Here is a 27968-nt window from a genome sequence, read left to right as displayed (position 1 = left end):
CCGTTCAAGTGGTGTCAGTATTCGCGTTCCTGGGGCTCACATGCAGTTATGACAAGTGAGCCCTGCTCCAAATCAGCGCAGGCGTCACTGTCCCGTCTTCGGACGTACCTGTAATTAAGATGAAGTGAGAGCTCTGGCTGGCCACTCACTTTCTCTTGGTTACTAATACATCAAAAGATGGGGACAGTGACGCCAGCTCTGATTTGGAGCAGGGCTCACTTGGCATAACAACTGCATGTGAGCCCCGGGATCGCGAGTGCCGACACAGCTTGAACGGCACCGGCACAGGAGGTGAGTATAATTGTTTTTATTTTCACGAGGGCAAACATTCAGCTCAAGAAGGGGTTGTCCTAGTAGTGGACAACCCCTTTAAGGACAATGTATGCTAAGCATGTCATAAACTTTTATGTGACAACAAAACAATGATATCAAACATGGACAAATCTCAGGCCAGGAAGCCAAAGTATCTAGAATCTAGTTTCTGGCTCCTAACGCTTTGTGTTGTTGGATTATGAAAGTTATTATTTGTGGCTACCAGAAATATTAGTCTGACTCCTAAGGAAGGCTTTCTCCAAAGGTCAGGGTATATTTTCCTGACTTCAGTTGGATTTTCCTGTGCTGGATAATCATTATTCCATTGTTTCTTTATGCTTCTTGAATGGCACGCCCTTTAACATTTGGTTAGTTTGAAAGTCGTTTTTATTCATTCAGATAGTTCCTCTCCTGATTCATTGCAAATTTAATCAAATGAAAAGCTTCCATTTTTGCAGCGTAGAAGCAATTCTTTTTTTTTCTTAACAATTCATGGTATTTGAAAAGTAGCCCTCTTTTATTCACATGAGTATGTTTGTTCCTGGTCCATTAATTAAATACCTTCTGGCTTTGCACAAAAGAGGATCTCCTTAGAAACTGCAGTATCATGCACTTAAGTGGCACACGGACCCCGTTTAGTTCAATCGTAATGCCATGTAAGGTAATATTTAAAGACACAGGAAGCACATGGGTAAAGCAGGTTTAAACAGAAGCCTGCATAAATCACGCCAGCTTAGGATGAGGGGGCTGTGCATGTCTGGACTGGTACTACTTCATTACGCTGCAGTAACTTTGCATCTTGCAGATGCCACTTAGACCAAACATTTTCCGTATCTAGTCTCTAGACTTCTAGTATCTTCACACCATCGAGACCTTGGAGCTGACTCGCATTTATGTCATCATTTCTATAACAAGCAAGATAAAGGAGAGAAGGATGTCTGACCATTGGTCGATTAGATCATGGAACGTGCGCTCTACTTAATATGCTAGTGGAAGGAACAACGAGAAAATAATCCACACATTTTATTTATACACTGGTGAAGGGCGATAATGTATATAGTCTTACTTCATGACAGTTTTCTAAATAGAAAAGGGTTGGAGGGCTGCCAGCGAGCTGCACACAGAGATATGTCTCAGATGGGTGTTATCTGTCAGGAGCTCGTACAATGGGCCTGAACAACTGGATGTCAGCTCAGTAAGTAGAGTACTCCCAGAAGTCACATTCCTACATGAGGCATGACTGAATTGTAGCAATGATGGCTACCCTTCCAGTATTATGTATGCAACATGCAGAATAAGTGGTCATTATTAAAGGGAAGTTCGGCATATACCAATAGAACAGGTGTGAACCAGATCGCAGGACCTGGTCCATCTGCCACTGAACGGGAGTCCTGAGAACCACCTCGGACTTTACGGAAATCCACGGCACCTGCTTGATTAGCCAGCCTGGGGTGACGTTACAGTTTTGGTGTGACACACAAGTGACATTGTGCTAAGCCGGCTAATCAAAAGAAGAGCCGCACTTGACAACCGGTAGGCAGCAGTTCTCACGACTCCCATCCAGCAACCACACCGACGTGTCCAACAGACTGGGTCAATCGATTCACACCAACCCTAACCAGTAGCTTTCATTATTCAATTAAATTGCAATTTGTATTATTGTATTATTTATAGGGTCAGAATGTCCCATAAGTGACACACATATCAGCCCTTATTAAAGAGGCTTCAAACTTCACTCTGTGCACTTATTGTTAATCTTTTCTACAATAGTGAATTACTTTTTTTGTCTGTTTTTTTACAACTGTTAGTCAACTGAGATTTTCAACCAATAGAAACTGAAGCTTTAGAATCTTCTTGTAACGTCATCTTTTCTTCCATTAACCAAAAACCATTGAGAAAGGTCAGTAGGTCCTTACAACAGTAAAGGCTAAGTCTTTATACATACTGCTCAGCCATTAAATATAACATTAAAATTGTTTGCCCAATGTGGCATAGCTTCCCCTTGCGTCAAAAAAACAGCTTTGATTTGCTGAAGCATGAACTGCATAAAACCTTCGAATTGTACTGTGTAGCAGATCCTTCTAGTCCTATAAGTTACAACTTGGGAGTTTTTCAAGGTTCCAGCATGTTTTTCCACAGATACTTAATCAGTTTGAAATCTGGGAAATTTAGAGGCCAACATCTTGAACTCTTTGCCATGTTCCCTGATGCAATCCATTTCATGCTTGGTCCTCAACAATTCTTAGGATGTGTTAACATCCACATAAATGGTAGAATTAAAGGTTTTCGAGCAGTCCATTGCCCAGAGGATCACACTACGTCCGCTAGCTTGTCTCCTTTCTATAGTGCATCTTGGCGCTATTGGTTCCCCGTTAAACGACAGCCATGCACCCGACAGTACACACAATATAAAAGTAAATGTAGTTTAGCAGACTAGCCCGCCTCCATCCTTTGGTCCATGATTTAGTTCTGATAATCACATGCTCATTATGTGAAGTGAACAAGCTCAGCATGGTCTTTCTGACTGGTCAGCATCTGTGTAGCCCCATATACTGTGTGTGATGACACCTTTCTATCACAGTAAGGCATTAACTATTTCAGTAATCTGTGCTACCGTTTCTGTAGCACTGATTGACAGCGATTGCTTCCCTGAGCAAGCACTGTCTGAATGTTGCTGGCATGTGCGCGGCATGTGTACACAGTGGCTGGGGGCGTTCTCCTCCCATCCAGACAGTGCTTGCTTTAGGAAGTGCTCGTTCTGTCAATCAAAAGTGGGGTAAGGACACCAATATGCAAATGAGGCATAAAGGTACGCTATGACGTCACCGAAGATTGCATATGAATTAAAAGTTATTTTCTCAGGCAATGTATCAGTAACAAATGCAGTCCTAATATGGTTTTTATAGGGGCTCAGTGCCCTACAACACTGTAAAGTCCTTTTAAAAATGCATTTTAGGGGCGACAAACTCCCTTTAAAGTTGATCATATACATACATTTTCCCCTTTGTTCCTTCCTGTCAACAAACCAATCTCGAGAACTAATGGTTCATGCTTAATATTCTATTTATCACCCCATGACAGGTGCCATTATCATAAGATCACCAATGTTACTTATGTCATCTGTCGTTGGTTGTAATGCTATGGCTGATGGGTATACACCTTAGCACAAAGTGAACTTTTTGTAATAACCATTCTTTACAGACAAAATCGCTTTACAAAACTACACAGCAAGGGGTCTAAAACAGGGCATAACATCAAACAAAAAGCACGGCGTGACAGACATCAAAGATATATGTCAGAAAATAACATAGCTGAAATCTAGGATCTAAATGGCCACCAATCATTTCAAGGGCTACCCTAGCATTCTCCATGACTTGTTAAGACTGTCTACAACTGGACTGAAGAACAGACATAAAATTGATATTCCATGCATTCAGCACTAGATATTACCCATAATATATTTAGGAAAACATTGTGATGAAAATAACTAATTTTGAAGTTCCTTTTAGCTAACTATGAGATACAGTGCCTTTAAAAAGTCTTCATACCCTGTGAAGTTTTCCACATTTTTTCATGTTACACCCACAAACGTAAATGTTTTTTAATGGTATTTTATGTGATATCCCAACACTAAGTAGCAACTATTTGTGAAGCGTAAAGGAAATGGTAGACGATTTTCTAATTATTTTAAAAGTATAAATCTGAAAATTGTGGCTTGCATTTGTATTCAGCTCCCTGTGGTCTGATACTCTGTAGGACCACCTTTCCCTGCAATTGCTGTTGAATTTCTTTCGAGATATGTCTCTATCAGCTTTGCACTTCTAGAGGCTGAAAATTTTACCCATTCTTCTTTATAAACTAGCTCTAGCTCAGTGATATTGGATGGAGGAGTCTGTGAACAGCAATTTTCAAGTCTTGCCACAGATTTTCAATGTGATTTAGATCTGAACTTTGGGCCAGTCAAACACATGAATATGCTTTGTTCTAAACCATTCCATTGTAGCTTTGGCAGTAAGTTTAGGGTCGTTGTCCAACTGGTAGATGAACTTATGCCCCAGTCTAAAGTCTTTTGCAGCCTCTAAAAGGTTTTTCTCAAGGATTGCCCTTTATTTAGCTCCATCCATATTCCCATCAACTCTTGTCTTTCTTCCCTGCCCCTGCTGAAAAAAGCATCCCCACGGCATGCTGCTGCCATCACCATGTTTGTTTGATGGTGGGGATGGTGTTTTCAGAGTGATATGCAGTGCTAGTTTTCCGCTACACATAGGGTTTTGCATTTAGCCCAAAAAGTTCTACTTTGGTCTCATCTGACAAGAGCACCTTCTTTCACATGCTAGTTGTGTCCCCTACATGGCTTTTTGCAAACTACAAACAGGACTTCTTATGGCTTGCTTTCAAAAATGTCTTTCTTCTTGCCACTCTTCCATAAAGGCCAGATTTTTGGAATAAACGACTAATAGTTGTCCTGTGGATAGATTCTGCAATCTGAGTTGTGGGTCTCTGTAGCTTCTCCAGGGTGACCATGGGACTTATTGGCTGCTTCTTTAATTAGTTTGAAGAATATCAGTTTAATTAGTTTGAAGAATTAGTTTGAGATATCAGTTTAGGTGGACGGCCAAGTCTTGGTAGGTTTGCAGTTGAGCCTTTACATTTCACAAATACATGCTACTTTGTGTTGGTATATCACATAAAATCCCAATAAAATATCTATCTATCTAATTATATCTATCTATATACAATATATTTTATATTGTAAAATGAACACTTTATCACTTTAGGACGGGTGATGCGATATTTAGTTATTACTCGGCATAGCTTCTGCTCATGCTGGCACAAGGACAAAAAGCAAATTTCAATCTTCCATTAGTATCACTGACCTCCCAGCAAACTCCACAACTGGCTACAGGCACTGAACATCCATCACTACTCCCAAAACATAAGCATTTGGGCAAAGACAGCTGCAGTGAACTTTCTAAGATACACACTTCTTTTTTTTCTCTTGTAAACGATATAAAAGAAACTTTGAGGCTCTTTGTCCTATGAATTATCCTCTGTGGACTGTGGCTTCAGTTTAATGTGGCTTGGTGTTTCCTTCATTATACAAAGTAAAGCCAAGAACTGTAATGCAGAACATTTTTTTCCCTTACTGCTCATTCTTGAACTTTACATCTTGCCAAAATCATCCATTATGCTTTAACCAGAAACCTAAAATATTTTGTTAACGTTTTTTTCCCCCTGATTTCATAGCAGGTCTTCCGAGGCAGTAGGAAAAGTCAATTTTGAGAAGTTTAGTAGGTAATCTTCACTGAATTAACCAGATACTTAAAGTGATTTAAGCCAGCCACACAAGGGCTAAAATATACTTTCCGAGCTGGGTCCTGTTCAGTGGCTTCAATGGATTCTTTGAGTTAATATAAATACGAGTTAAATATTGTATCACATAGTGGACTTATAGGGTTATTTTCTCGTCTTATTAAATAGGAAAAATTGCAATAGGGCAGCACGGTGGCTCAGTGGTTAGCACTGCAGTCTTGCAGCACTGGGGTCCTGGGTTTAAACCCCACCAAAGACAACATCTACAAGGAGTTTGTATGTTCTTCCCATGTTTGCGTGGGTTTCCCACATTCCAAAGGCATACTGATAAGGAATGTAGATTGTGAGCCCCAATGGGGACAGTGATGATATGGTCTATAAAGCGCTGTGGAATTAATGGCGTTATATAAGTGAGTAAAATAAATAAAAAATTGCAATTGCTAAAACAAGCAACTTTTGAAATATACCTCTTATTAAAATTCTCTCCATTCCTAGAATTCTATTGTGCACTGCTTGTAGCCTAGGCTATCAGCTATTTCTGCAGTCTCAGAGGTGGCCGATGCGACCAGGGTCAGTCCCTTGCCTCTTCTCCAGTGCTGCAAAGTCAAAGCTGCCTCTTCATTTAGCATTGGAAAGAACATAGGTAGTCCAACTGTCAATCTTCAAGAGCGCTTTTGAAGACAAAGGAGGATACATCCCTTTTAATTGCCAAGACTTCCTATGTTAAATATTTGTTCCTGGTTGTTGACCTTAGGGATGGCAACTGGGGATGTCTCTAAAGCCCCCGTCACACTAAGCGAGATCGCTAGCAAGATCGCTGCTGAGTCACAAGTTTTGTGACGCAACAGCGACCTCAGCAGCGATCTCGCTACCTATGACACTTAGCAGCGACCAGGCCCCTGCTGTGAGATCGCTAGTTGTGTCGAAATGGCCTGGACCATTTTTTGATCGTTGAGGTCCTGCTGGGTAGCATGCATCGGTGTGTTTGACGCCTTACCAACAACCTCGTTGGTGACTCAGAACTGAGACACATAGGCGTGAATTTGCGTTGCCTTTTCCGCGCCCCCTCAGCTCCGATTGGTGGTCGCTACTGCATTGTGATTGGCGGCCTTGCCTTAAAAGAAGTTTTAAGGCAAGGCCGCCCAATCAGAACACAATAGCGACCACCAATCGGAGCTGAGGGGGCGAGGAAAAGGCAACACAAATGCACGCCTGTGTGACTACAGCGTCACTCAGTACGTCCCTCATCGAGGTCTGAATCGTCAGAGTAGCTGCTATGTGACAGGGTCCCAATGACCGCCGACATCGTTATACAGGTCGCTACGGGTCGCCGTATCGTTGCTGCGTCGTTGGGAAGATCTGACTGTTTGACATCTCACCAGGACCACACAGCGAGGCAGCAACGATCCCTGCCAGGTCGTATCTTTGTCGGGATCGATGTAGCGTCGCTAAGTGTGACGGTACTTTAAGAAGTCATCTAATGAAATATATGGAGAGCTATAAATGAATCTAGTCTTTATAGATATGTACGATAAGTTTTTAATTTAAATATTTTTTTAATTATTTAGTGATTTTGTTTTTACATTTTTTCCATTTCACCAATTTTTCCAATTCACAATTTTTCCATTTCCAGCAAAATTTCAGGATTGGAAAAAATCCTGAAATTTTGCTTTTCCACATTGTCCTTAGACCTTAATCTGACACTTCCCATTGTGTAGAGATCACTTTTCAACTATCATTTCACTTTCATCCCAAGCATGATTACAATGGCAGGTAGAGATGCCGATACACATTAGATGGAAGACTGCAGAATCTGACTGCTCTGGTAGAACCAGCAGCCCATCTAATGATTAAGTGGGTGTCCTGACTCTTCCTGATGGGAGATGTCACGAGAAAGAAGGATAGGGCATATTGGATTTCAACATGCCTCATCCTTTGAGACAAGCTTCCACTAGAGGTGCTCGGCAGCAGCTTCTTCATTTCTAGCCATTGATAATACATGAATGCTAGGCTGATCTGAATTTGCATGTTTATGAAGGGGGCAAGAGGAATAACTGTCAGCAAAACTAGAATTCAACAAGCGTTCAGCCTTCTCATCCCTGCACAGTGACTTATACACAGGTCTCAGGGCATCTCAGAATCACATGCTCCTATGGTTTATGTGGTTGGCTTAACCCATGCGGTATCTTGGAATGCTGGTAACAGCATTTAAGGAAAAATGGCCACTCCAAAAATCATGTACAGAATACAGAACAATATACAATCTTAAAAACAGATTAGAAAAAAAAATATGTATCCGTATTTAGTTCAAAATTATAGGTGATACATTCCTTTTTAACAATTCTACGTGGCTCAGATGCTTAGTCATATAACCATATAACCCTATTTATATGAAAAACTTGCCAATTCAACTGCCCCATTAATGCTATATTTAAGGACGAGGGGTCACCTTACACTATTGATCCTGCTTATTTTGAGAAAGTATCAAAAAGTTGGGACAGTGAAAATCAATCTCAGCGATAACAAGCCCCTCTCCCCTCACCTTATGGCCGACCATACAGTATGTCAATCATCTACTGATTTTGCTTTCATTGCAAATAATCTAGAAGCAATATGATTATTTTGCCAGCATAAATACGATAGGCCTAAGATAATGATATGGTAATTTTTGGCAAAAATAATAATAATGTCAGTTATGAATTCCCACAAAAATGTAATATAAGTACGTTTGTAGGGAGTAGTATTCTAGCTACAACCTAAACATACATTGTATGAATGTACAAGAACAACTACATTAGCTACTATAAAAGCCACATTGACCATGAAACTGCCAGGCAGCAGTGCAAACAGAACAGCATTATATGAATACAGATCAGTTTTGTGAAGCCTAAGAATACATTTGGATAGCTAATTAAGTCAATGGAAGAAAAGATATGAGCATGTATAATTATGCTGCTGAGGTTATGAAGGCCATCTGATCTGTTTCCCAAGATAAACCAAAGGAAAAATGAATGAACGTGGTTTTCCAGTCACCAAGGCTGAATAATTGACATGGTGCTGAAAGGGGTATAGGTAAAGCTGTACCGAGACACGGGCAAAGCAATGTCAATGGGATCAGAACAGGCTGGCAGGCAGAGGGAGAAGGACATTCTCTGCATTCCATGTGTGAGAAGTCTGGCCTACACCATGCTGGTGTCTCATTCACGTAGGTCTTCCTTCCCTAGTAAAGCTTCCACACTGACAGAAAACCCATGAGTCAACAACTACAGCAAACGACAGAAACAAACCTGCCACAAAACTGCTGTTCACATCACCCAAGCTATCGAAAGAGCAGAAAATGCGGACTTGTCCAAAAAAAAAAGAATGATGTTAGCAATATTTCTATATGTGGGACGCACAAGTCACCCATTACAGTGCCAATTTCAGCACCATTGCTACCTACATATCACTGTAATGTGACGCTGAATTATCACCCGCCTTCTCTCATACCTGCGCAGTATGCCACTGACGTTATATTTTCATAGCTTTTCATGGACCAAATTATATATAAAATATTTAGCTATTTTCTTGGACTAATAATAAAAATCATTTAAAAGAAATACAAAAAAAAAAAAAGAAAAGCAATCACTCGGAGGAAATGTAAGGGCTTACAGCAATCATTCCTCCTGATGCTATTTTCAGGGTTTTCCTTTTTTAATTAATACTAGTGGGACCAATGTATATTACTTTTAATGATACATCAAATGTAAAATAAATAATTATGTATGTGTGATGGATTCTTTAGTAGGGGGTAAAACAGTGCGAGTAGCAAAAGCAACAGATTAACATAAAAATGGAAAACATACAGGACTAGCTGGTCACTTTTCAAAACGAAATGTCAAGAATAAGGAAAGCATAATATTTAGCTGACACAAGCTAGAAGAATAAATGTAGGTCTAAAAAGTCACAAATTCATCATTAGACAAAATGTGATAACAGAATAAAATGGAAATATGCAAACTATGGATCGTGTAGACCGTATAGACCCACAGAGAGCAGAAAATTCCAGCAAGGACAACCCTGTAATAATATGGTAGCACGGCGTGATACAATGTAACGTATAGGAACCTTATGTTATTTCAGTCATTTTTAAAATCATCTGTAGTCATGTAAAGCGGACGCCTCACAGAAATCAGCGCTTGTGGGATCGAATTTTCTCAACCTGAATATAATATCACATTTTCTCAACCTTCGGAAACCCAATGATTAAAAAAAAAACAAAAAGGACAAAACAAAGCAAATATTATTGTTAAGAGCATGCATCTAGAACACCCGCTGAGTATGTCTTACAATGTAAGAGGATGACTACAGTATGTCACAGATCTGTGGCTAAAATGACATGATGAAGTGTGACATCCATGCTGGAGGGGGGATCTGGATAAGTGAAAATACTCAACTATAAAATAAAGGAGCTCGGGAGTGTAATCCAAGTTAAAGGATGCCAATAGCTCAGGAAAAAATAGGTTTACGGTGGCATCCACAATGTGTCTGCATTCCCTGAGATTTACATTAGCTTCCCATCAATAGCTGGCAATGCAACTGTCTTTGTGAAGGTATCTCGATATGGAAATTTCCACATCTACATACTCATACAAATAGGCATATAAAAAACAACAACAAAAGGAACCATGTAAGCATAGTTGACCTCATTGCCTAATGTCAATCAAAGTCGCCATGCTTGGTCGATTCTGAATTTGTGAAACTGACACTCAAAAAGTGTGCGGTGGATCTTCGATTTGTGTCTTTCCATTGCTGACCACACTCCTGCCGAGGAACTGCCTGCGACACACTCTCTTAAGACGGCTCATTTTCAATACTGCATTGTTTTGTTTGCATTATTGTCTGCAGTCGATAAAGCTGATGTCCGTTAACTCTTTCCAGAGAGTAGAGAAAGTATTAGCATCTTCCAAAGGGGGCACCTCAACAAGAGATGTAGGGAGTAGAGATGGGCAAGGCACGCTGGAAAAAGCTTTATCTGAAATCCTAAACCTCACCACAAGGACATACAGACAAGGGACTATTGCTCCGGCTTTGTTGTACAACAGCCATGTATGCTAAATGGCTTAGCATATGCTTAACAGTTGTATTTACTGCACAAGTGTAGTTTCTACAGGCCCCTAGTGGCTCAACATACAGCAGCAGGGACAAGGAAATCCCACTCCCATCATTAGGTTAAGCAGTCCTTAGCATGTTGGCGCTCACAAACATGGCTGTGAGGATTGTGTATGCAACAATAAGGATAGTGATGTACTCTGAAGACTAAAATACCACTATATATATATATATACACATATATGTGTATGCAACAATAAGGATAGTGATGTACTCTGAAGATTAAAATAACATATATATGTGTGAGTGTGTGTGTGTATATATATATATATATATATATATATATATACACACACACACACACACACACATACGGTATATATGTTTGTGTACATATATATATATGTACATATACCGTATATATGAGTGTGTATATATATATATAATATATATACACACACACTGTATATAATTAGAGAAATGTATGTATTATAATATAAATATATATATGCATATATATATTTAAGAAAAATAATGTAATATTATAATATATAAACATATTTATTTAAAGAAAATAATGTATTATTATTATAATATATATATAAAAACACACAAATACAATAATTAGTATATATGTGTGTGTGTATATACATATATATATATATATAGTATACTATATAATAAACCATATCATATCATTTAGATTATCTCCAGTTGAGTGTTTATAAATAAACAATAACAATAAACAATAGATATTGTCTTTGTATAGAATGACTTTTTTGTTGTTTTGCTGCTTTCCTATCATATAGAGGATCTTATGAGTATCTTAGGTAATCTCAATGCCTAATATGCAGTAAAAAAAAGTGGCAGGTGCCTGCGGGTACAACTTCAAAAATAGTCCGTGATAATAATTATTTCAAAGTCAAGGATTTATAATAAAAAAAAAGCATCTTTATGCAAAACTAGAAGCAAGACCCAAAAGAGCAAAGAAAACGATGAAAGACGTTTAGAAGTTTATTAGAACAAAAAGTGCAGCAGTAAATGGAGGCAGGTGTTGCTTACACTGAGAATCTCATTTTCAGGCTGGTCTAAATGTGTCTTCTCACTCCTACTCTCTACACCCCCAATAATAACCCCATCCCCCCGCCAGAGGCAAAACTAAAATTGGAATACTAAGTCGAGAAAAAAAAAAGTGTCTAATTAAATGTGCAGGGCCCCTCCTCGCCCTATCAAGCTAAATAAAATAAAGCGGCACAGGCTTGTTGCTCACATGCCCCTTGCTGGCATATTTACAGCTCTTAGCTATTTTAACTGGGCACAAGATGACAGCTGAATTTATGAAACTGCCCAACCTGTCAATTTCACACTTTAAAAATACAATAATGGCAGCTCCCATGGGATAAAAAATCCAAGCAGAGTGTCACAAAACCACTTGCTGTTGTAAAGCGAGTCCATACAATTTGTATGCGGAGGGAGAGGGAGACTTGTTACCTTTTCTCCTTTGTTGCTATTTGTACCAAATAGGCAAGAGGGAATAAACTAAGTGATTGATCTTGTTCAGTCAATCATGATCTGCTGTAACCTCTTCTGTACTAATGTAACACAGGCTGGGCTAGGCTTTCTACTGGGATCCGCTGGAGGATAGGGAAGAAACTTCCCAACTTCTCATATATGACATGGGATGTCACCATAATAAAACCTAGGAGGCCCATGTGCCACAAGCTCGGCAGTCTGCAGGAGACGCAGCACACAATACATTCTTTTAGAAATAAATGACCTTGCTGTTTGGTGGATTTATGAGACTATAACATGTAAGAAATGTAACAATGACGTGTTCACAACAAACACGAGACAGCGATAGAAGCACATACACACATGGGACCATAGCTGTGCTGGTGTGCTGTACCAGGCCTGGCAACAAAGGAACAAAGCCCAAAAACAATCAGCCACGTTTCATAGGAGCTAATGACATAATCTGACAACTTTTATATTAAAAATTATATCCTTTGGGAATAATGGGCAGGTAAGCAAATGGCAGGGATATGATGTGTTTTATTCATACATACAGCATCATGTGTATGTAGATGATGTGAGATCAATGTGTAGGTATAAATATATATGTACTTTATATCTGTATATAAAAATTCAAGCATATGAGTGTGTGTATGCAAGCGTGTGCAGGTATGTGTGTATGTTTAGATGTAGGTGAATGTGTAGGTGTAGATAATAGTGTGTGTGTAGGTGAGCTTATGTATAGGGCAGTGGGTATTCATATAACTGTATATGAATGTTTACATATGTAAGTAGGTGGGTGCTTATGTATAGGTGTGTCGGTATAATATGTGTGTCTGTGTATAGATGTGTGTTATTCATGTAAATGTATGAGTGACAGAATGTATGTGTGCAGGTAGAAGAGTGTGTGTGAGAGTGTGTATGTATGAATGTATATTCATATAAATGAATATATATATATATATATATATTTCAATGATACAGAATGCAAGACTAGCTGCCAACACTTAAAAGTTTACCACAAAGATGCAGTAAGTGCATTAGGAGTGTGCCAGGCTTCATAGTGTCTCTGGGTCTGGGGCATGATATCAGTGCGTGACAACCCAGACAGGACAGCTGGACCTTCAGCCTGATAAGATAAAATCTTAAAATCTCCAACTTCTTCATTGACATCTATAAGCACAGCACACCAATGGCTAGAATAGCAATGGGGGAAGGCTATTACTAGCTGAGGGCAACTCTCACAGCTCTGCTACATGCTGCAGACACTACTACATATCAGACTGCACTCACACATGGGAGATGCTGGGAAAGTAAGGAGCCCTGGCAAGAAAAACAAAAAGGAAGGAAGAGAAAGAGTAGATCTATAGATAAGGTAGAAAAATAGCTACAAGATCAAAAAGATAAATGATGGATGGATAGATCATAGATAGATAGATATATGGATAGATATAGATAGATAGATAGATAGATAGATAGATAAATAGATAGATAGATAAATAGATAATAGGTCAATAGATAGTCAGATTGATAGCTAGATACTTCAGATAGATGATGGATGGGTAGATAGATATGGATAGATAGATAGATAGATAGATAGATAGATAGATAGATGGATAGATAGATGGATAGATAGATATGTAGGTAGATAGATGATAGATAGATAGATAGATAGATGATAATGATAGATAGTTATATGGATAGATAGAGATAGATGAATAACAATTGTCACATTTCCCTCAGTAGTCAGCCTGGCACAGTCAGCACCCCTTCCACAATTCTTCTGGGGTCCCACCCATGGCATGGTCCTGCCACCCTCTGCATGGCCAGGTGCTCTCCAGCTCCTGAGAAGTTCTCCACCACTCCAGCTCACTTTCCCTCACGCATTGATGGGCCGTGCTGGCTCTATCAGGGCTGGTGAGCAGCTCGCCCAGCTGGCAGCACTCAGTGCCAGTGTAGAGGGCAGAGCTCGGGGTATTGATCAGAGCCCAGGTAGTGCAGGAGGCGTGCCATCTGCCATGAACTCGTCCTACCCTCCCATCTCAGTGCTAGGAGGACAATACCTGCTCCTGCTGTGCACATCAGGCTCCTCTCCTGTGGATGTAATCCAGCTGCTGGCTGTGTGCAGCAGGCGGCTCCAGCACATGTATACCGGCAGCTACACACGGCAGCCCCCCTGTGCGAGCAGCATCCCTGCTAGAAGCTCATCCCAACTCCCGGCCAGGCACTAGTCCTCAGCACAAGTAGTAATCCAGGCGGCTCTTATCCGCTTATGTGATCAGGCTCACAGGCAGGCTGCACTCAGGCATGGTGTTCTTCCGCCCGGCTGTTAGGGAGCAGTGCCCATGCTGCCAGCCTGTGTCTCCCTGCTGCTGCTGAAGCTGTGTCTCAGGGGCGTGCACACACACACACACTGGAAGGCAGCACAGCCTCTGCCAGACACCGGGCAGCCCCGAGCCCGCCCGCCCTCAGGACAGACAGCGGCGGGACCAATCAGCGGCGGGGAGCAGCCGGTCACTGGCAGGAGGCGCCACTAGCAGGGAAGGAGCCGGCGCCTCCTCCACATTCCCTCTACTCACTCATGTTACACATTCCTCTCATCCTCCCTCACTTCTTCTCCATGTTCCCCACACATTCCTGCCTCACATACCTCTTCACTGTGGGCTCCCCTGCTCTGCTCATTATTCATCCACTTACACATGGCTGTCCTCTGCTTACTGCTAGTATAAGTACTGAGGCATTCCCTGGTCCTCACTGAGAAGAAACAAGGAGGCTCCAAACCTCCACCATCTATAACCTCCACCGACCACCATACATAGCCTCCACCATCTATAACCTCCACCGACCACCATACATAGCCTCCACCATCTATAACCTCCACCAACCACCATGCATATCCTCCACCATCTATGACCTCCACCGACCACCATACATAGCCTCCACCATCTATAACCTCCACCGACCACCATACATAGCCTCCACCATCTATAACCTCCACCAACCACCATACATAGCCTCCACTATATAACCTACACTGACCACCATACATAGCCTCCACCATCTATAACCTCCACCGACCACCATACATAGCCTCCACCATCTATAACCTCCACCGACCACTATACATAGCCTCCACCATCTATAACCTCCACCGACCACCATACATAGCCTCCACCATCTATAACCTCCACCGACCACCATACATAGCCTCCACCATCTATAACCTCCACCGACCACCATACATAGCCTCCACCATCTATAACCTCCACCGACCACCATACATAGCCTCCACCATCTATAACCTCCACCGACCACCATACATAGCCTCCACCATCTATAACCTCCACCAACCACCATACATAGCCTCCACTATATAACCTACACTGACCACCATACATAGCCTCCACCATCTATAACCTCCACCGACCACCATACATAGCCTCCACCATCTATAACCTCCACCAACCACCATACATAGCCTCCACTATATAACCTACACTGACCACCATACATAGCCTCCACCATCTATAACCTCCACCGACCACCATACATAGCCTCCACCATCTATAACCTCCACCGACCACCATACATAGCCTCCACCATCTATAACCTCCACCGACCACTATACATAGCCTCCACCATCTATAACCTCCACCGACCACCATACATAGCCTCCACCATCTATAACCTCCACCGACCACCATACATAGCCTCCACCATATATAACCTCCACCGACCACCATACATAACCTCCACTATGTATAACATCCACCGACCACCATACATAGCCTCCACCATCTATAACCTCCACCGACCACCATACATAGCCTCCACCATCTATAACCTCCACCGACCACCATACATAGCCTCCACCATCTATAACCTCCACCGACCACCATACATAGCCTCCACCATATATAACCTCCACCGACCACCATACATAACCTCCACCATGTATAACTTCCACCGACCACCATACATAGCCTCCACCATCTATAACCTCCACCGACCACCATACATAGCCTCCACCATCTATAACCTCCACCGACCACCATACATAGCCTCCACCATATATAACCTCCACCGACCACCATACATAGCCTCCACCATGTATAACCTCCACCGACCACCATACATAGCCTCCACCATCTATAACCTCCACCGACCACCATACATAGCTTCCACCATATATAACCTCCACCGACCACCATACATAGCCTCCACCATCTATAACCTCCACCGACCACCATACATAGCCTCCACCATCTATAACCTCCACCGACCACCATACATAGCCTCCACCATATATAACCTCCACCGACCGCCGTACATAGCCTCCACTATATAACCTACACTGACCACCATACATAGCCTCCACCATATATAACCTCCACCGACCACCATACATAGCCTCCACCATGTATAACCTCCACCGACCACCATACATAGCCTCCACCATATATAACCTCCACCGACTGCCATACATAGCCTCCACCATGTATAACCTCCACCGACCACCATACATGGCCTCCACCATATATAACCTCCACCGACCACCATACATAGCCTCCACCATGTATAACCTCCACCGACCACCATACATAGCCTCCACCATATATAGCCTCCACCGACCACCATACATAGCCTCCACCATATGTAACCTCCACCGACCACCATACATAGCCTCCACCATGTATAACCTCCACCGACCACCATACATAGCCTCCACCATGTATAACCTCCATCGACCACCATACATAGCCTCCACCATATATAACCTCCACCGACCACCATACATAGCCTCCACCATATATAACCTCCACCGACCACCATACATAGCCTCCACCATATATAACCTCCACTGACCACCATACATAGCCTCCACCATGTATAACCTCCACCATACATAGCCTACACCATATATAACCTCCACCGACCACCATACATAGCCTCCACCATGAATAACCTCCACCGACCGCCATACATAGCCTCCACCATATATAACCTCCACCGACCGCCATACATAGTCTCCACCATATATAACCTCCACCGACCACCATACATAGCCTCCACCATATATAACCTCCACCGACAACCATACATAGCCTCCACCATATATAACCTCCACTGACCACCATACATAGCCTCCACCATGTATAACCTCCACCATACATAGCCTCCAACATATATAACCTCCACCATATATAACCTCCACCGACCACCATACATAGTCTCCACCATGAATAACCTCCACCGACCGCCATACATAGCCTCCACCATATATAACCTCCACCGACCGCCATACATAGTCTCCACCATATATAACCTCCACCGACCACCATACATAGCCTCCACCATATATAACCTCCACCGACCACCATACATAGCCTCCACCATATATAACCTCCACTGACCACCATACATAGCCTCCACCATGTATAACCTCCACCATACATAGCCTCCACCATATATAACCTCCACCATATATAACCTCCACCGACCACCATACATAGCCTCCACCATGAATAACCTCCACCGACCGCCATACATAGCCTCCACCATATATAACCTCCACCGACCGCCATACATAGCCTCCACCATGTATAACCTTCACCGACCACCATACATAGCCTCCACCATATATAACCTCCACTGACCACCATACATAGCCTCCACCATGAATAACCTCCACCGACCGCCATACATAGCCTCCACCATGAATAACCTCCACCGACCGCCATACATAGCCTCCACCATATATAACCTCCACCGACCGCCATACATAGCCTCCACCATATATACCCTCCACCGACCACCATACATAGCCTCCACCATATATAACCTCCACCGACCACCATACATAGCCTCCACCATATATAACCTCCACTGACCACCATACATAGCCTCCACCATGTATAACCTCCACCATACATAGCCTCCACCATATATAACCTCCACCGACCACCATACATAGCCTCCACCATGAATAACCTCCACCGACCGCCATACATAGCCTCCACCATATATAACCTCCACCGACCGCCATACATAGCCTCCACCATGTATAACCTTCACCGACCACCATACATAGCCTCCACCATATATAACCTCCACCGACCACCATACATAGCCTCCACCATATATAACCTCCACCGACCACCATACATAACCTCCACCATGTATAACATCCACCGACCACCATACATAGCCTCCACCATCTATAACCTCCACCGACCACCAAACATAGCTTCCACCATGTATAACCTCCACCGACCGCCATACATAGCCTCCACCATCTATAACCTTCACCATACATAGCCTCCACCATATATAACCTCCACTGACTACCATACATAGCTTCCACCATGTATAACCTCCACCGACCGCCATATATAGCCTCCACCATGTATAACCTCCACCGACCACCATGCATAACCTCCACCGGCCACCATACATAGCTTCCACCATGTATATCCTCCACCATACATAGCCTCCACCATATATAACCACCACCGACCGCCATACATAGCCTCCACCATATATAACCTCCACCGACCACCATACATAGCCTCCACCATGTATAACCTCCACCGACCGCCATACATAACCTCCACCATGTATAACCACCACCATACATAGCCTCCACCATGTATAACCTCTACCATACATAACCACCATATATAACCTCCAAGATGTATAACCTCCACCGACTGCAATACATAACCTCCACCATATATAACCTCCACCGACCACCATACATAGCCTCCACCATATATAACCTCCACCATATATAACCTCCACCGACCACCATACATAGCCTCCACCATGTATAACCTCCACCAACCGCCATACATAGCCTCCACCATATATAACCTCCACCGACCACCATACATAGCCTCCACCATGTATAACCTCCACCGACCGCCATACATAACCTCCACCATATATAGCCTCCACCGACCACCATACATAGCCTCCACCATATATAACCTCCACCGACCACAATACATAGCCTCCACCATATATAACCTCCACTGACCACCATATATAGCCTCCACCATGTATGACCTCCACCATACATAGCCTCCACCATATATAACCTCCACCGACCACCATACATAGCCTCCACCATGAATAACCTCCACCGACCGCCATACATAGCCTCCACCATATATAACCTCCACCGACCGCCATACATAGCCTCCACCATGTATAACCTTCACCGACCATCATACATAGCCTCCACCATATATAACCTCCACCGACCACCATACATAGCCTCCACCATATATAACCTCCACCGACCACCATACATAACCTCCACCATGTGTAACATCCACCGACCACCATACATAGCCTCCACCATCTATAACCTCCACCGACCACCAAACATAGCTTCCACCATGTATAACCTCCACCGACCGCCATACATAGCCTCCACCATGTATAACCTTCACCATACATAGCCTCCACCATATATAACCTCCACTGACCACCATACATAGCCTCCACCATGTATAACCTCCACCATACATAGCCTCCACCATATATAACATCCACCGACCACCATACATAGCCTCCACCATCTATAACCTCCACCTACCACCAAACATAGCTTCCACCATGTATAACCTCCACCGACCGCCATACATAGCCTCCACTATGTATAACCTTCACCATACATAGCCTCCACCATATATAACCTCCACCGACCACCATACATAGCCTCCACCATATATAACCTCCACCGACCACCATACATAACCTCCACCATGTATAACATCCACCGACCACCATACATAGCCTCCACCATCTATAACCTCCACCGACCGCCATACATAGCCTCCACCATATATAACCTCCACCGACCGCCATACATAGCCTCCACCATGTATAACCTCCACCGACTGCCATATATAGCCTCCACCATGTATAACCTCCACCGACCACCATGCATAACCTCCACCGGCCACCATACATAGCTTCCACCATGTATATCCTCCACCATACATAGCCTCCACCATATATAACCTCCACCGACCGCCATACATAGCCTCCACCATATATAACCTCCACCGACCACGATACATAGCCTCCACCATGTATAACCTCCACCGACCGCCATACATAACCTCCACCATGTATAACCACCACCATACATAGCCTCCACCATGTATAACCTCTACCATACATAACCACCATATATAACCTCCACCATGTATAACCTCCACCGACTGCCATACATAACCTCCACCATATATAACCTCCACCGACCACCATACATAGCCTCCACCATATATAACCTCCACCATATATAACCTCCACCGACCACCATACATAGCCTCCGCCATGTATAACCTCCACCGACCGCCATACATAGCCTCCACCATATATAACCTCCACCGACCACCATACATAGCCTCCACCATGTATAACCTCCACCGACCGCCATACCTAACCTCCACCATATATAGCCTCCACCGACCACCATACATAGCCTCCACCATATATAACCTCCACCGACCACAATACATAGCCTCCACCATGTATAACCTCCACCGACCACCATACATAGCCTCCACCATGTATAACCTCCACTGACCGCCATACATGACCTCCACCATATATAGCCTCCACCAACCACCATACATAGCCTCCACCATATATAACCTCCACCGACCACAATACATAGCCTCCACCATGTATAACCTCCACCGACCGCCATACATAACCTCCACCATATATAACCTCCACCAACCACCATACATAGCCTCCACCATGTATAACCTCCACCGACCGCCATACATAACCTCCACCATATATAGCCTCCACCGACCACCATACATAGCCTCCACCATATATAACCTCCACCGACCACCATACATAGCCTCCACCATGTATAACATCCACCGACCGCCATACATATCCTCCACCATATATAACCTCCACCGACCGCCATACATAGCCTCCACCATATATAACCTCCACCGACCACAATACATAGCCTCCACCATGTATAACCTCCACTGACCACCATACATAGCCTCCACCATGTATAACCTCCACCAACCACCATACATAGCCTCCACCATGTATAACCTCCACCGACCACCATGCATAGCCTCCACCATGTATAACCTCCACCGACCACCATACATAGCCGCCACCATGTATAACCTCCACCGACCACCATACATAGCCTCCACCATGTATAACCTCTACCAACCGCCATACATAGCCTCCACCATGTATAACCACCACCAACCACCATACATAGCCTCCACCATGTATAACCTCTACCAACCGCCATACATAGCCTCCTCCATGTATTACCACCACCAACCACCATACATAGCCTCCGCCATGTATAACCACCACCAACCACCATACATAGCCTCCACCATGTATAACCTCCACAGACCACCATACATAGCCTCCACCATGTATAACCTTCACCGACCACCATGTATAACCTAAACCATGTATAACCTAAACTATGTACAACCTCCACCTTGTTTAACCTCCATCATACATAACCTTCACTATGTGCAGAGCCTCGACCATCTATAACCTCCACCATCTATAACCTCCACCATACATAACCTTCACCAACCACCATACATAACCTCCAGCATGTATAACTTCTACCACGCATAACCACCATATATAACCTCCACCATATATAACCAACCACTATACATAACCTCCACCGACCACCATGCATAACTTCCACTGGCCACCATACATAGCTTCCACCATGTATATCCTCCACCATACATAACCTCCACCAACCACTATACATAACTTCCACCGACCAGTATACATAGCCTCCACCGACCACCATACATAGCCGCCACCATGTATAACCTCCACCGACCACCATACATAGCCTCCACCATGTATAACCTCCACCGACCACCATACATAGCCCCCACCATGTATAACCTCCACCAACCACCATACATAGCCTCCACCATGTATAACCTCCACCGACCGCGATACATATCCTCCACCATGTATAACCACCACCAACCACCATGCATAGCCTCCACCATGTATAACCTCCACCGACCACCATACATAGCCTCCACAATGTATAACCTCCACCAACCACCATACATAGCCTCCACCATGTCTAACTTCTACCATACATAACCACCATATATAACCTAAACCATGTATAACCTCCACCATGTATAACCTCCGTCATACATAACCTTCACTATGTGTAGAGCCTCCACCATCTATAACCTCCACCATACATAACCTCCACCATGTATATCCTCCACCATACACAACCTCCACCGATCACCATACATAGCCTCCACCATGTATAACCTCCACCGGCCACCATACATAGCCTCCACTATGTATATCCTCCACCATGTATAACCTCCACCGACCACCATACATAGCCTCCACCATGTGTAACCTCCACCGACCGCCATACATAGCCTCCACCATGTATAACCTCCACCATGTATAACTTCTACCATACATAACCACCAAGAAATGTTTATTAAATGGAAAGAGGGAGGCATATCTAAAGAAGATTATAATGCTGTCTGCAGATCTTGCAGGGCACGTATCAGGTTAGCTAAAGCTGACAATGAATTAAGGCTTGCAAGAGATGTCAAAAGCAATAAAAAAGGATTTTGGGGGTATGTCAAAAGTAAAAGAAAAGTCAAAGATGCTATAGGATTTTTATAGGATGAAAATGGAGAAATGGTAAGATAGGATGTTGAGAAGGCCGAACTTTTTAATTCCTATTTTGCATCTGTTTTCTCTCAGAAAGAAAATGTAACATCAACTGATCTTCACTGTCCTTTTAAAGGAATAGAAGAATCCAAGTTATCTGTAAACAGAAAGATTGTGAGGGAATATTTAGCTAACATAAATGAGTTCAAGTCTCCAGGTCCAGATGAATTACACCCCAGAGTACTGAAGGAGATCGTAGAAGAAATTTTAGAACCACTCTCCATAATCTTTGAAAATTCTTGGAGAACAGGAGAAGTCCCAGAAGACTGGAGAAGAGCAAATGTTGTTCCTATCTTCAAAAAGGGGAAGAAGGTGGACCCAGGGAACTATAGGCCGGTGAGTCTGACTTCTATACCAGGAAAGATCTTTGAACAAATTATTAAACAACATGTATGTAAGTACATGGATAAGAATGAAGTGATTAACCAGAGTCAGCATGGGTTTGTAACTAACAAGTTATGTCAGACTAACTTAATTTCCTTCTATGACAGAATCACTGACTGGGTGGATCAGGGAAATGCTGTAGATATAGTATATCTTGACTTCAGCAAAGCATTTGACAAAGTATCTCACACCATCCTTATTGAAAAAATGACCAAGTATGCAATGGACCAGGCAACTGTTAGGTGGATTCATAACTGGCTTAGTGATCGGACTCAAAGGGTGGTTGTAAATGGCTTCACATCCAGCTGGATGAATGTCTCAAGTGGGGTACCACAGGGCTCCGTCCTGGGACCTGTATTGTTCAACATCTTTATCAATGATTTAGATGAAGGAATTGAGGGTAAACTGATTAAATTTGCTGATGACACAAAGCTGGGCGGGATAGCTAATACTAGAGAAGAGAGAGAGAGGATTCAAAAAGACCTAAATAAACTGGAGCAGTGGGCAGCAAACAACAGAATGGTTTTTAACAGGGAAAAATGCAAAGTACTACATCTGGGCAATAAAAATGAAAAAAGCATATACAGAATGGGAGGAATAGAGCTAAGCAACAGTACATGTGAAAAAAGACTTAGGTATACTAATAGATCATAGACTGAACATGAGTCAACAGTGTGATGCAGCAGCAAAAAAGGCAAATACAATTCTGGGATGTATTAACAGAAGCATACAGTCTAGATCACGTGAAGTCATTATCGGTCTTTACTCCTCTTTGGTCAGACCTCATCTGGAATACTGTGTACAGTTTTGGGCACCACATTTTAAAAAAGACATAGACAAACTGGAGCAAGTTCAGAGAAGAGCGACCAGAATGGTGACTGGTCTGCAAACTATGTCCTATGAGGAACGGTTGCAGGATTTGGGAATGTTTAGCTTGCAAAAAAGAAGACTGAAAGGAGACTTAATAGCTGTCTACAAATATGTCAAGGGCTGTCACATTGTAGAAGGATCATCTTTATTCTCATTTGCACAAGGAAAGACTAGAAGCAATGGGATGAAACTAAATGGGAGGAGACACAGATTAGATATTAGAAAAAACTTTTTGACAGTTAGGGTGATTAATGAGTGGAACAGGCTGCCACGAGAGGTGGTGAGTTCCCCTTCAGTGGACGTCTTCAAACAGAGGCTGGACAGACATCTGTCTGAGATGATTTAGTGAATCCTGCTTTGAGCAGGGGGTTGGACCAGATGACCCAGGAGGTCCCTTCCAACTCTACCATTCCATGATTCTATGATATATAACCTCCACCATACATAACCTTCACCATGTATATCCTCCACCATACATAACATCCACCAACCACTATACATAACATCCACCGACCGCCATACATAGCCTCCACCATGTATAACCTCCACCAACCACCATACATAGCCTCCACCATGTATAACCTCCACCATGTATATCCTCCACCGTACATAACCTCCACCAAACACTATACATAACCTCCACCGACAACCATACATAACCTCCACCAACCAACAATACATTGCCTCAACCGACCACCATACATAACCTCCACTGACCACCATACATAGCCTCCACCATGTATAACTTCTACCATACATAACCACCATATATAACCTCCACCATACATAACCTCCACCATACATAACCTCCACCATCTATAACCTCCACTATATATAACTTCCACCATATATAACCTCCACCATACATAACCTCCACCATACATAACCTCCACCATATATAAACTCCACCATATATAACCTCCACCATATATATCCTCCACCATATATAACATCCACCATCTATAACCTACACTATATATAACCTCCACCATATATAACTTCCACCATGTACTGTATAACCTCCACCATGTATAACCTCCACCATACAGTGGGGAAAAAAAGTATTTAGTCAGCCACCAATTGTGCAAGTTCTCCCACTTAAAAAGATGAGAGAGGCCTGCAATTGACATCATAGGTATACCTCAACTATTAGAGACAAAATGAGAAAACAAATCCTGAAAATCACATTGTCTGATTTGGAAAGAATTTTTTTTTTCAAATTTTGGTGGAGAATAACTATTTGGTCAATTACAAACAAGCAAGATTTCTGGCTCTCACAGACCTGTAACTTCTTCTTTAAGAGGCTCCTCTGTCCTCCACTCATTATCTGTAGTACTGGCACCTGTTTGAACTTGTTATCAGAATAAAAGACACCAGTCCGCAACCTCAAACAGTCACACTCCAAACTCCACTAGGGTGAAGACCAAAGAGCTGCCAAAGGACACCAGAAACAAAATTGTAGCCCTGCACCAGGCTGGGAAGACTAAATCTGTAATAGGCAAGCAGCTTGGTGTGAAGAAATCAACTGTGAGAGCAATAATTAGAAAATGGAAGATATACAAGACCACTGATAATCTCCCTCGATCTGGGGCTCCACACAAGATCTCACCCTGTGAGCAAAAATCCCAGAACCACAAGGGGGGACCTAGTGAATGAACTGCAGAGAGCTGGTACCAACGTTACACAGGCTACCATCTGTAACAAACTACGCCGCCAGGGACTCAGATCCTGCAGTGCAAGACGTGTCCCCCTGTTTAAGCCATTACATGTCCGGGCTCGTCTGAAGTTTGCTAGAGAGCATTTGGATGATCCAGAAGAGTATTGGGAGGATGTCATATAGTCAGATGAAACCAAAGTAGAACTGTTTGGTAGAAACACAACTCGTCGTGTTTGGAGGAGAAAGAATGCTGAGTTGCATCCAAAGAACACCATACCTACTGTAAAGCATGGGGGTGGCAACATCATGCTTTGGGGCTGTTTCTCTGACAAGGGACCAGGACAACTGATCCGTGTACATGAAAGAATGAATGGGGCCTTGTATAGTGAGATTTCGAGTGCAAACCTCCTTCCATCAGCAAGGGCATTGAAGATGAAACATGGCTGGGTCTTTCAGCATGACAATGATCCCAAGCACACCGCCAGGGCAACGAACGAGTGGCTTTGTAAGAAGCATTTCAAGGTCCTGGAGTGGCCTAGCCAGTCTCCAGATCTAAACTCTATAGAAAACCTTTGAAGGGAGTTGAAAGTCTGTGTTGCCCAGTGACAGCCCCAAAACATCACTGCTCTAGAGGAGATCTGCATGGAGGAATGAGCCAACATACCAGCAGCAATGTGTACCAACCTTGTGAAGGCTTACAGAAAAAGTTTGACCTCTGTCATTGCCAACAAAGGATATATAACAAAGTATTGAGATGAACTTATGTAATTGACCAAATACTTATTTTCCACCAAAATTTAAAAAAAATTTCTTTGCAAATCAGACAATGTGATTTTCAGAAATTGTTTTCTCATTTTGTCTCTCATAGTTGAGGTCTACCTATGATGTCAATTATAGGCCTCTCTCATCTTTTTAAGTGGGAGAACTTGCACAATTGGTGGCTGACAAAATACTTTTTTTCCCCACTGTATATAACCTCCACCATGTAGAACCTCCACCATATATAACCTCCACCATATATAACCTCCATCGTACATAACCTCCATCATACATGACCTCCTTCATACATAACCTCCACCATATATTATTTCCACCATTTATAACTTCCACCATAAATAATCTCCACTGTGAATAACTTCCCCCGTGTATTACATCCACAGTCTATCATCTCCACCATGTAAAACCTCCACCATGAATAACCTCCACCACATGTGTATCATCTCCATCATGTATAACCTCCACCGTGTATAATCTCCACTGTGTATAACCTCCAATGTGTATAACCTCCACCATGTAAAATTAGAACCTCCACAGTGAATAACCTCCACCATGAATAATTGGACTAGTAAGTCAGTTATGAAAAATGTTAACCTTTTTCTGTATTTTTTTTTTCCTTTTTAAAGGATAAAGAAGCCATATACTGGGTGATTCACTCGCTACTTTACCCAGAAAAATTGCTGTAACATCTAAAAGAGACAGTCGACATTACTGAAATTTGGACTATACATACTTTGGTTCATAAGAAGTGAGAGTGCAATGAACCTCAGCGACAGCGACGAGAAACATCCTCGCGCCGAGTAGTCTTGCCGACTTGCTTCACACCTTTGTGCGCATCAGTACTTTACTGTATGTGTGGTGCTTGTGACGCGCCCCTGGGCCTGTGTCGCGCTGCGTTGCGCACGCGGGAGCTTACCCGGAGCCGGATCTGTTGAGGGTTGTAGTCTCGTGGCGGTGACCCGGTCCGTGCCCAGGGAGTCAAACTGAGCGGCGATGTATCAGCGGTAGATGTTGGACGACTACGCCACCCGTTGAGTACAGCTAAGGAGCTGCTGCTGCAGGGCAGACCGCTGAGGCCGGTGGTAGGATTGTGCAGCGTGATAGTATAACCCCCAACGGGAGGGGTATGGCCTCAGGGCAGCCGACGTGGATGATGGGGGTAGCAGGAACCACTCGGAGACGGTACGGTGTAGTTCAGGGTCTTTACTGGTGACAAAGATAGACCCTCCCGGAGTACTGGCTAGCGATTGGGGCCTGGTCAGTCCTTGAGCAGATGGGATCTCCCCTGGCCAGG

At 43.1% G+C, this 27968-nt stretch overlaps 1 protein-coding gene across 43 annotated transcripts in view; it reads right to left on the bottom strand.

Annotated features, from left to right (window-relative positions):
• Window positions 1-27968, bottom strand: part of PTPRD (protein tyrosine phosphatase receptor type D) — a 2806079-nt gene that overhangs the window by 408045 nt on the left and 2370066 nt on the right. For 15 of the 43 annotated variants that reach the window (XM_073668350.1, XM_073668498.1, XM_073668384.1 and 12 more), the window contains exon 1: window positions 14292-14676. The exons of 2 other annotated variants lie outside the window; for them this stretch is intronic. The gene's annotated coding sequence lies outside the window, so the exon portion shown is untranslated. Of the gene's footprint in view, window positions 1-14291; window positions 14677-27968 lie in introns of those variants that run through there. 26 more of the 43 variants (XM_073668562.1, XM_073668586.1, XM_073668651.1 and 23 more) reach the window with 4 other exon arrangements.

The sequence above is a fragment of the Phyllobates terribilis genome, unplaced genomic scaffold, assembly GCF_046119375.1.
Source record: "Phyllobates terribilis strain yellow unplaced genomic scaffold, ASM4611937v1 Scaffold_1__5_contigs__length_1240528914, whole genome shotgun sequence".
Lineage (NCBI taxonomy): Eukaryota > Metazoa > Chordata > Amphibia > Anura > Dendrobatidae > Phyllobates > Phyllobates terribilis.
Note: the sequence above shows the minus strand (reverse complement) of the source record. Positions and strands in the feature narration are given on the sequence as shown.